Source organism: Hippopotamus amphibius, chromosome 14, assembly GCF_030028045.1.
Source record: "Hippopotamus amphibius kiboko isolate mHipAmp2 chromosome 14, mHipAmp2.hap2, whole genome shotgun sequence".
Taxonomy (NCBI): Eukaryota; Metazoa; Chordata; class Mammalia; order Artiodactyla; family Hippopotamidae; genus Hippopotamus; species Hippopotamus amphibius.
The window spans coordinates 28,034,702-28,044,178 of NC_080199.1; positions in this window are offsets into that span (position 1 = coordinate 28,034,702).

The following is a 9,477-nucleotide window of genomic DNA, read 5'->3' on the forward strand; positions in this document are numbered from 1 at the left end:
CTTTAAGACCCAGGAATGGCTTCCTCAACAACCTAGGAACCATTTCTTTGATATGTAATCATTAAGAAAGAGCACCTTTATTGCTCTGTTTCTGTGGGAGGATAAGAGCCTAACTTCAGTTGACTGACATCTTACCCCAAGTTGCAAAACTATGATCTTGTTATAAAACATATGAGAAGTATATTCTCCTTTGGATAAAGCCAAGGCACTAACACAGATGGTCACCCCAACTACTATATTAATTTAGAAGCAACTGTGTATGCTAAGTGGTGCTTTCAGGTCCTCTTTATCAAGGGCTAATTATCATTTATCTTGAGACCATGTAGACAATGGTATATTAGTCAGGGTTCTCAAGAGAAATAGAACCAATACATAAAGAGATTTATTATAAGGAACTGGTTTATGCAGTTATGGAGGCTGACAAATCCCAACATCTACAGTCATCAAACTGGAGACAAAAGACACACAGATGGTGTCTTAACAGCCCCAGTCTGAAAGCAGCAGAATCAGGAGAGCAGTTGATGTAGTCCCAGTCTGAAGCCATTAGGCACTAGACCCAGGAAGAGCTGATGTTTCAGTTCTATCCAAAGGCAGGAAAAAACTAATAGACAAACAACAACCACAGAAATAATGTCCTTATTCAAAGTCATTCAGGCAGGAAGAATTGCTTCCTACTTGGAGGATGGTCAGATCTTTTTGTTCTATTCAGACCTTAAACTCACTAGGTGGGACCCACCCACCTTAAATTAAGGATGACAATCTGCTTTACTCAGTGAACCAATTCAAATGTTAATCTCATGCAGAAACACCCTCACAGACTTACCCAGAATAATGTGTGACCAAATATTTGGTCACCCTGTGACCCAGTCAGTTTGATAGAGGCATGCATTATTTTATTGCACTTTGCTATATTATGCTTCAGAGATATTGCATTTTGCATTACAAATTGAACCCTGTGTCAAGCAAGTATATCCACTGCCATTTTTTCAACAGCATTTTCTGAGTTGCTGTTTCTGTGTTACATTTGGTAATTCTTGCAAAATTTCAAACTGTTTCAGTATTGTTATGTTTATTATGGTAATCTGTGATCAGTGATCTTTGGTTTTACTACTACAACTTGCTAAAGGCTTAGATGATGGTGAGCATATTTTAGCAATAAAGTAATTTTCAATTAAGATAGGTACACTGGTTTTTTAGACATAATGCTATTGTACACTTAGACCACAGTATAGTGTAAACATAACTTTTATATATACGGAGAAACCAAAAAATTTTGTGTGACTTGCTCTATTGTGATGGTCTGGAATCAAACCTGCTACATCTCCAAGGTATGCCTGTATATAACACTAAACATCACAGAGGGGTTGCATTCTGTTTGACCATTAAAATGATGAGATTTTTTTTTTTTTCTGTCTTTGCAATTTCTTAGTGGATTGCCTATGGTGCACATCACATTCTGGTTTAGGGTTATTTAAAAATAAAATTGTTTTCTTTCTCTACTTTTGTGAAAAGGTTTTCTGAGTTGGAAGGAGATATATGGATTTTAATTATATTTCCCAACGCTATGTGTGTGAGATTGTTTCTGAACCTTTTTAATTTGTTCTGTTAGTCTACTGGTCTACCACTGTGTGTTGGATTAATTGTTGTAGTTTTGGGTTTTTTTTTTTAACATTTACTTACTTATTTTTTAATTTTTTGGCTGTGTTCGGTCTTAGTTGAGGCACGTGGTATATTCATTGCTATGTGCGGGTTCTTGGTTGCGGCATGTGGGATCTTTAGTTGGGCCATGCAAACTCTGTAGTTCTATACTTTATTGTATCTGCTAGAGCAAGTCCTCCTAACTTGTTTTTCTTTGAGAGTATCTTAGCTTTTTATTTTTCATTTCTGTATATTATAGTTTTTTTAAGTTTCTTAAAGATCAAAAACCCAAACTTATCTGTTGAGAATTTTACTGAGGTAACTAACATCAGTCTTTAGGTAAATTTGATTTCTCTTATATGTTTCTTCTGACAATCCACAAACATCTCATAATCTCTATGATATTATTTTAAATATATTTTGATTTTTTTAATTTTTATAAATATAATTATTTTATGTATTTGTTAGCTTTTATGCTCTATTTTATTTCTTTAAATTTTATTGAGGAATAAATTACTCAGAGGAAAATATACCGCTTAAATTATCATAAGATGAATGCTCCCAAATAAACATTATGAATAACCAAGAAACTAAAAATTACTAGAACTCTAAAAACATCCCTTATTTTCTTCACTTTATTAATGTCATTTATAGGTAACACAGCTGTTCTGACTTCCAACATCATAGATTCTGTCTTTTCTCAAAATAGAAACCTACAACACAATCTGTTCTGTGTCAGTATTCTTTTGCTCGGTAATGAGTTTGTGAAATTCATTTATGTTTACTTATGGCAGTATTTCGTTCATTCTCAATGCTATGTATTACCCTACAGTTTATCCATTCTAACATTGAAGGTTATTTGGCTGTTTGGGGTCATTACAAATAGTGATAATGTTACATCCTTGTACATGTCTTTTTGTAAAAATGTAGACCTATTTTGGAGAATATACAGCTAAGAGTGGAACAACTGGGTAATAAGGTATTTCAGCTTTACTAGAAACTCCCAAACATTTTGTCCAAATGTGTTGTGCCAAGTTGTATATCAACAGCACTGTGTAAAAATAGCAGTGGCTTCACAAACTTGACAGCAGTGCTATTTCATAATCAACATATTCGATGTAATTGTAAATAAATGTGTAGAACAAAACGGGGATATTTTGGTAAAATTTTGATAATATCTTCTTTGCTGTCCATGGACTGAGGGACAAATTTTAGACATTGTGGATTGGAAGAAAACTATTGTAAATTTACAATTATCCCAAAATTGGTATATGAAATCAGTAAAATATCAAAGTGTGAAATATTCTGGCAGAATTTGACCTGTTATTGATAAAACATAGGTAAAGATATATAGATATACAAAACTTGAATGGGCTCTGAATAATGAATGTCAATGATATAATCAATATTACTCTACTATTGAAGTATTTAACTTATCTAGAGGAATGCTTTTTATTCTTATGATTTGAGAAATTGTGGTATCTCATGTTATAACTTACTCCCAAATGCTTTATAGGCAAAACATATTCTGTGTTTATCTTACAATTTTCCTATAAATTAAGACTGTTTCATAAGTTTTTACAAAGATATACTATAGAAGAATAGCTTCATGACCTTGACAAAATTCTGTTCTTGCAAGTAGATGCTAAAAACATTTTTTTACTAAAAATATTTCTATATCTGTTTAGTAAAAGTTTCCAAAATAATAGGTAATCAGGGTAATTCAATTTAAAACCAAAATAAGGTATCATACAAACATAGAAATATGGAAAGTTTTGTACAGAAAGCAAAAACATGGATGGCTGTGTTTTGCAAAATGACTGCAACAAGTGCTATTCTATACTCTGTCTCTACAGGGCAAAGTGATGTTCCTGTCACTGAGACTGGACATGTGTTTTTCCTGTCCTTGAATCTGGATTAAGACTTTTGTGAGGGTATACTGTGTGATTTCCAAGGTTAGTTCGTAAAAGGTGGTATACTTTCTGTCTGGTCCTCATGGGGTTTTCCTTTTAGGACCCAACCACCATGTTACAAGAAAGTCCAGGACACATTTAGAGGTCTTTTGACAGTCCCAGGTATGAGCCCAGCATAAATTCAGCATCAAGTACCAGATATTTGAGTGAGGCAGTGTTACACATTGAATGTTTGTGTCTTCCCCAAAATTCATATATTGCAACTTTATCCCCAGGTGATAGTTTTTGGTGGGAGGGGCTCTGGGAAGAGACTAGGTCATGAGGTGGAGCCCTTATGAATGGGGTCAATGCCATTTTAAAAGAGACCTCAAAGAGACGCTTCACCCACTTTGACATGTGAAGACAGTGAAAAGATGGCCATCTATGAAGCAGGAAATGGGCCCTTACCAGACAGTGAATCTGCCAGCAACTTGATCATGGACATCCCAACCTCCAGAACTGTGAGAAATAAATTTTTGTTGCTTGTAAGTCACCTGGTCTATGGTATTTTGTTATAGCACCCCAAATGGACAGATACTGGCAGTCTTCAAAATAACTCCTCAGTCAAATCTAACTGTATCTGGTTGGAATAAGTCACATTAGAAATATTCAGCTGTGACCTGTCAACCACACAAACTGTCTTACACAATAAAATACTTTTTGTTTTAGCTACTGTGTTTTGGGGTGGTTTATTGTATATAGCAAGAGATAACCAGGGCCTCCCTGGTGGTGCAGTGGTTACGAATCTGCCTGCCAATGCAGGGGCCATGGGTTTGCTCCTTGGGTCAGGAAGATCCCACATGCTGTGGAGCAATTAAGCCCATGTGCCACAACTATTGAGCCCACGTGCTACAACTACTGAAGCCCACATGCCTAGAGCCCTAGCTCCACAAGAGAAGCCACCACAATGAGAAGCCCATGCACCACAATGAAGAGTAGCCCCTGCTTGCCACAACTAGAGAAAGCCCATGAGTAGCAATGAAGACCCAATGCAGCCAAAAATAATAAATAAATAAATAAATAATAAAATCTTTAAAAAAAGAGAGAGACAACCGGAAGACCAAGTATTTAGAAAATGTAGAACAACAAAACTCTTATAGGTTATGGGGTTACAGTAAAAATGCAAATTGACCTCATCACTTTGGAAAATAATTTAGCATTATGTAATATTTTGAAGATGCACATATCTATGACAGTTTGTCTTTCCTAGTTATCTATGCTAAAGAAATTGCACATGTGTACATTTATTATAGGAGCAAGAATGTTCAAACAAGCATTATCCATTATATCTTAAAATGGGCCAACCTAAATTTACATAAAAATAGTAGAATGGGGACTTCCTAGGTGGTGCAGTGTTTAAGAGTCTTCCTGCCAATGCAGGGGACATGGGCTCGATCCCTGGTCCAGGAAGATTCCACATGCAGAGGAGCTACTAAGCCCATGTGCCATAGCTATTGAGCCTGCATTCTAAAGCCCATGATCCACAACTGCTGAGCCCCTGTGCTGCAACTACTGAAGCCTGTGCGCCTAAAGCCCATGCTTCACAATGAGAGAAGCCACCATAATGAGGAGCTTGCGCACCACAGTGAAGAGTAGCTCCCCACCCCTGCTCACTGCAACTAGAGAAAGCCCCTGTGCAGCAATGAAGACCCAACACAGCCAATTAATTAATTAATTAATTAATTAATTTAAAAAATAGTAGAATGGTTATACTATTTGTAGAATGATATTATGAAATTCTATAACAACAAATGGATTAATTGCAATGGATTAACAACTTGCAAACATAATATTAGCAGAAGAAAGAGGGACTAAAAGAAACATGCAGCATGATTTCATTCATATGAAGTTGAAAAGTAGCAGATCTACTTGATCTCTTTAGGGTTAAATACATAAGTGATCATAGTAGCTAAGGCAACATTTTGTAATATAATAGCATAGGAGGAAAAACCTAATGTATTACTAAGTTAAAGGAAGAGACTAAGAAATGTATGCTTACAAAGAAAAATAATTGTAATATTTCTTATTTGTAAAATTTATATGCTTTCTTCATTGTAACAGAATATAAAGTCAAGTACTATACACACACACACACACACACATTATCAAGTACTATATATATATACACACATTATCTTATTCAGGTACTATATATATATATACACATTGTCAAGTACTATATGTATATACACACACACATCTTATTCTGAACTTTAGTAATATTATGATATCCTTTAAAAATAATTTACCCTATATCCTAAATTTACTATGCCTATGGCAGATACATCAAATATATTTTCCCTAATTTTCACGATGAGTAACAAATAACCCCAAAATTAAGAAACTTAAAGCAACAAATATTATTTTCTCACAGTTTCTGTTGGTCAATAATGTGGGTGGGGCTTACCTGAGTTTTCTGGCTCTGAGTCTCTCACAAGGCTCCATTCAAGGTGTTGGCTGGTTGCAGCAGTCCTCTCCATAGGGGAAGAGTTTGTTTTTAAGCTCATTCACGTGACTCAGTTCCTACAGGGATGTTGGAAGGAGGATGCCCTTAGTTCCTTTCCAGGAAGAGCTCTTTGTAGTGTAGCCCAGAATATCCTGGCTTGCTTCATCGAAGAAAGGAAGTTGGGAGAGCAAGAAAAAGAGAGAGAGTGACTGAGCAAGACAAAAGAGACTGTCTTATAAGCTAATCTCTGAAGTTATAGCCACTTTTGCCATATTTAATTTGTTGGAAGCAAGTCACTAGGTCCGGCCCTCACAGAAGGGGAGTGGATTAGGAAGGGTATAAATACCAGGAGGCACAGATCATTGGGAAGTGTTTTAGAAGGTGACAACCACACTTTAGTTCACAGGTAGATCATATTTCCCACTTTTTCCTGTAACTAAGTGTTCCATATGACAGAGTTGTACTCAGTGGAGAATGAGAGGATATGAAAATATATCATTGTGTACACATGAATATTTTTTAAGTAAAAGAAGGTGTTTAAGCATGCTCTTACATAATGAAAATAATATTTTCGTTGTCTGGGTGGAAGAATAACAAGATAGTAAGAAGTTTAGCCCATGAATTGCCACATGTAGGAGAGCTCCCTGCAAAAGGAGCTTGGGGTTTTAAATTACTACATGTAGGAGGACCATCTGCCTCAAATTATAATATGGATAAGAGTATACCTCCGAGATTCTGCAGTCATTATACACATGTGTGTATTTGTTACTACAGTTATATCTACCCTAAGTAATACAAAATGCTGTAATTTCATGTGGGCTTCTGCAATAGGAGTAAGAAAATATGTGGCATTGCTTTAACAGCTCAGCAGCAGAGTGAAGAATAGGTTAATGAAGCTAAAAAATGAGATTAAGTGTAATACAGTGGCAGAATATGTAACATGTTTACCTCTGAAAACTTGGAAGGCAGAATAAGTGCCAACACGTCTGTAACTCTAGAAGATAAAATCAGAAAGAGTATTAGTGTATGTTGGTTACCACGTCTTGATTTGGAAGAGTTATATCAAAGAGATGAATCAAGTGATAACTGTCTTGGACTTCCCTGGTGGCACAGTGGTTAAGAATCTGCCTGCCACTGCAGGGGACATTGGTTCAAGCCCTGGTCTGGGAAGATCCCGCATGCTGCAGAGCGGCTAAGCCAGTGTGCCACAACTACTGAGCCCTCATTCCACAGCTACTGATGCACACTGCAACAAAGAGTAGCCCCCACGCTCCGCAAGTAGAGAAAGCCCATGCACAGTAACGAAGACCCAATGCAGCCAAAAATAAATAAGTAAATAAATAAATAAGTAAATAATTTTTTTTAAAAAGTGACAACTGTCTTTTCTATGAGTAGTAATGAGGTGGAAAAGGAGAGTCTAGAATTGTAGCTCCAGAGATTGGAAAAAGCTAGATGTTTTTGTACCATAAAAGGTAGGAAATGAGACTAAAGTAGATTTTGAACAAACAAGTGCATTGTCCTTTTAGGTAAATAACGATTTTTCATTCTAAGGAAAAAATTGGATTAAATGTGGTATCTTCCCACAATTCTATTTATCTCAGATGTTTTCAATATAGGTACATATAAGCAGAGAGAGAGGGGTGAAGAGTCAAAGCAAACTTGAGAACAATGAAAAGGAAATAATTTTGAGTGTGGCTACAGGAACTTGGAATTGAGTAGAATTGACTGGAAGTGACTGGGGATGAATGATTCTAGTCAGTTTTACAGTTGCACAGAAAATAGCATTGCCAAGGAAACCATGAGCAAAGCCTAAAAACATCCTTTGTGTTTGTCTCAAGAAATGATCGATAGCTCAACAGACAAACAGACATAGCATTATGAGAGCTGTGTAAAATTTTATAGCTCACAAAGAGGAAATACTCTGGAATGCCCACGTCAGAATTTCAGAGGTAGACAGAATACAGTGAATTACTTGCCTTAGAGCACTGTGGGGACTAATAGAGAAAAATGGACAAAGGTGTTCCTTACAAAGACTAGATCCGATCTAACTGAAGAGTTCTTTCCATTGTATGTGAGTGAATTCAGCTTTTGTCACGTGAGCAGAAATGTTATATGCCATTTACAGAACAAAGATTTTAAGAAAAATGTGTTTCCATCCACACTCTCTTTCACCTTCTACACTTAGAAGTGAAACAATTTAACACTAAGGATGGTAGGACCACATTAGCAATGGACATTGGTACTGACTGAAAATATTCACCCCATTATAGTATGTGAATAATTTATATTTTGTTTAAGCCATGGCTCATTTTTTAGTTTATATATTAAATTATATTAACTGTTAACGTACTCAGATTGCCTTTTAGCCGTGTGGTGAGGATGGTGGTGATGGTGAAGGTTTTTACTGGTGGCGGCAGTGGTTTTGGTGATGGTGATGGTTTGTGTGTATGTGTGTGTAACTGAACTTGAGAAACATTTATTAACTAGCAGTTATCTTCTTTTATTCTATGAGGGTTTAGGGCATGAATGAAAACACTAAGGATTTTCCCATATTTTACTTTCTAAAAGATGACTAAAAGGGGAATAATTTATATGAATTATCTGGGATTTCTATTATAAATTGCATAATTTTATTGAAATAATTTAGAAGGAATTATAAAACTTCCTCACTGTCAAACTGTATAGGAAATACAGAGCATATGTTGAATTTGAAAAATGACAATTCTGCCATGTTAAAGCTGTTGGCCAGATCTTACCACATATAAGGTTATAAAAATCAGTGTATGATATGACTCAAAAGTATTACTCCTGAGTTGAAAATCATGTATAAATCCAGGACCAGAAGACATAGTACTTAAGTACCGATATATTCATTTAAGGACTGTTGAGCTCCTTCTATGTATCTGGCGTTCTGCTGTTTACTGGGGATTCAGTGTCAAGTGAGATATGTTTCATTTCTATTCTCAGGATGCTAATGGTGCACTAGTAGCTGCTGAAAGGTATTGCAATTCCTGATTCAGTGGTAGAAAAGGTTATTTTTTCCTACATTTATTAAGATATTTAACTATCATACAGGAAAATTAAAGAATTTAAAACAAAAATACACATTAGAAAGATGATAAATTTTCTGTTTTTACCGCAATTTAAAAAAAAAGAAAAAGAGTTGATCTTTTTTGAAGAAAAGCTTTTTGAGAGCTAAACACACACACATACACACACACACGCACACACACAAACTTATAGGACTTGCTTGCTTTTTTTCCCATAGTGATATCGGTAGTTTTGTTTTGTTTTGGTTGTTTTGTTGTTTTTATTTTTGCCTAAAATGGCTGTTTGTCCTTTCTCTGGGATAAAAAATATTTTGAAGACATAAACTTTCCTGTTACTTTGTTAAAACAGCATTTGTGGGCCAAGAATTTATATTGGCCTCTATGTTACATA